Source organism: Dreissena polymorpha, chromosome 4, assembly GCF_020536995.1.
Source record: "Dreissena polymorpha isolate Duluth1 chromosome 4, UMN_Dpol_1.0, whole genome shotgun sequence".
Classification (NCBI taxonomy): domain Eukaryota; kingdom Metazoa; phylum Mollusca; class Bivalvia; order Myida; family Dreissenidae; genus Dreissena; species Dreissena polymorpha.
Genome location: NC_068358.1, coordinates 99,797,042 through 99,800,099, shown reverse-complemented (window position 1 = coordinate 99,800,099; position 3,058 = coordinate 99,797,042). Strand labels below are relative to the sequence as shown.

The 3,058-nt window shown below is 33.0% G+C and overlaps 1 long non-coding RNA gene across 1 annotated transcript; it reads left to right on the top strand.

Annotated features, from left to right (window-relative positions):
• The first annotated feature begins 523 nt into the window (after positions 1-523).
• On the top strand, positions 524-2,384 carry LOC127876154 (uncharacterized). The gene is made up of 3 exons (XR_008047687.1): positions 524-684; positions 1,420-1,535; positions 1,795-2,384. It is a non-coding gene; the product is annotated as an uncharacterized LOC127876154 (long non-coding RNA).
• Positions 2,385-3,058: the final 674 nt, after the last annotated feature.

Genomic DNA, 3,058 nt, shown 5'->3' with positions numbered 1-3,058 from the left:
CCATTCGCCGCTATTTCTCAGGACAAGATCGTATGAGATGTACGGAACAATCATTAACCATGGCAGCCGATTTACCATGTATTTCGCCTGACAGACGTTTATCCGGGGCGTTCATGTGCAGACTAGGAATTGAAATGGTCACCTATTTTGTATCAATCGTCAATATATCGTATTAAGAATGATTCGCTATACGTTGTACATAACGATCTGCCATTCATCTCCGGCCTCTCATATTATTGAAGAACTGATTCGTTTGTTATTTGCATACTTATCTTATATTGTTTCTTGGTATTTTATGACATAACCTATTGAAGTAACCTATTGAACGGGTCTGCTGTATTTTTCCAACTGTTTACTTTGTGTGATGTATTTGCTTTATTGTGATGCATGGATTAGGCGTTGTGTTGTTTTCGGTCTTTATTAAGGTGTGTACATTCTGTATTTTGTATTATCCCTGCAATATGACGTGTGCTTATTTGTATTATATGTTCATTAATTATTACGACTCGCTGATTATTTTACGTGCTTTTTTCTTCAGATGTGTACCTATATGGTAGTTCGTACTTAAGTATGAACAATGTTACAACACATTTTCACGACATATACATAGAACCACGGTGCCTATACCACGTGACTTTTTAAGATCTGTGTGGGGAGTAAAATATCAACAAAAGCGCGACGAAGGTAAGATTTTTAAGGATAACTTTTTTAAGATGTCACCATTTTTAATGGGATGAAGTGGAGAGCCCGCTCATTCATGAGAGTTTTCTATAGGTATCAGTGATTTTATAAAACAAATTAGTATTTTTTCAGTAAAGTGCAACCGCGCCTTTGAACGGTAAGAAAAAGGTAGGATCAGTGTGGGGACATTATTTTTTGTTTACACAAAAACATCACCTCTGGTGCAATTAAGAAATAAATTTTATGGGCGGAGCTTACACTATATCATTTTGCATCCATTTTCAGGTTTCTGTTATTTATTTACGAAACAAAATTCAAGAAAACTATTCTTACAGTAATATGATCTGTGTGGTATACGTTTTTCAACGGATCTGTGTGGTATACTGTTTTTAAGTTTTTCAGTTCTATTTAGTTGTTTAAAAAAATGCTCGTCAACAATGTATTTGAAACGGGATTTTTAAATGCGCTAGCATGTAAAACACATAATGGCTATACACCTCGCTTGCACCGCTTGTTGAACTAATACATAATTATGATTTACAGGCATACTGTACAATCCCCATTATAATATTAAAATCTTACGCTGGAGCATCTTAAATCGATGACAAGTCCATGCTTACCTTAAATAAGTGTACACTATGTTATTGTATCAAATTCCATTTTTATATTGGCGCCAAACACTACTGTCAGGTGAAGTAATGTATCGTATATTATTTTTGATATTATATTTGCTTTAAGGTATGGCTCAATGCTCCGAATGCGGAAAAATGTCGAAGACCAGAGCTGGATTATTGCGCCACATTAGGGGACACGCTAACTCTGGAAACTATAACTGCTGTGGGAAAGCATTTCAGGTAAGATTAAATACCTTAAAAATAGTTACATTTTTATACAGTGATGCTAACAAACAGATGAACGGATTTTCTTGAAACAACAAAAATATACAATATATCTCATCTCTCAGGTTATCATATATTTTGAAATAACTCAATAATCGTCAAATCGTTTGTAATTTAAAACTAACGAACGCGTGTCCTCAGATACTAACATTTTTGAAATAGCGTGTTTACGCACTGAAATGTCACGTGAATAAAATATGTTGTTTTTTCTCAGGATGCCTACAATCTTAGAAGGCTTCAACGAACAAAGGACCCCAAAGTCACATGTGTGTACAGTGCGGCAGGAGCTTTGCGGACAAGTACCTACTCGTGGCTAGAGAGAAAAGTGCAACAAAGAGGGATTGGTGAAATGTTACCAGTGTGGGTTGGCAGTTAGAAGTGAGAATGACCTCAGAGAGCACGTCAATACGCACATGCATGACAAGTGTTACAGTAGTGAGGAGTGTTTCAAAACGTACAAACGCAGAACAAACCTTTCTCGATACGTGAGGACTTCACATAAATCCGTGAATACTGATTAAAAATCATTATAGTTTACAGTTTGTCTGTGTAACTTTATTATCGTTTTACGTTATTTTATTCGTTGTTTTACTTTTACTTTACTTTTCAAGATGATTCTAAAGTTATCCGAATTTGATTAATGTTTAGGTTTCGTTTAGTTCGTTTGTGTGTTTGAAATCATTCTCAAATAATTGTGCAATAATTTGGATTTACGTTATTCATTAATATATCGCATCTGTGATTTGTATTATCGAATCTGTGATTCTTTTTTAATTATAACTTGATTAAAGTTTTGCGATGTTTTTTCGTTGGTTTCAATTTTAAATACCGCTGTCACCAGCTAGTTCGATAATCATAAGCAGCCAGGGTTTCTAATACTAGGGATTTTCACGATTGCTTTACATAATTAACTGCCTGCTTATAATTACTCTAGGCCGAGGTAATTGACAGTAAACAATGTATGCAATGTGGTTGTGTGTTCAATACAATACTCCTTAATTCGAAATACGTCTTGACATTCTTCAGAGCTGCATCCATCCACAACACAAGAGGAGAATCGTACATATATAATCATATAATATAATATTTATTCATTTACTTTTTGTATTCTCTTCAAAATAATTAACGCTAAAGATAAGCATACACTTGTTACACTGAATACAACGACATAATTTATAACATGACATTATCACCAACACATGGCGAATGATTGTCAATATCTATACTATGTAATAGACTAATGCAATAATATAAATTCCATATATGAAATAAAACACACAAACACACACACATATATATATATATATATATATATATATATATATATATATATATATATATATATATATATATATATATATATATATATATATGTTTCTACTATGACCAGTATTTTGTTTTTAATAAACATACCGTTTACTTTAAACTTTAAATAACAACAAAATGACAAGCCAATACGTCTGGTGGATTCTGTTTTA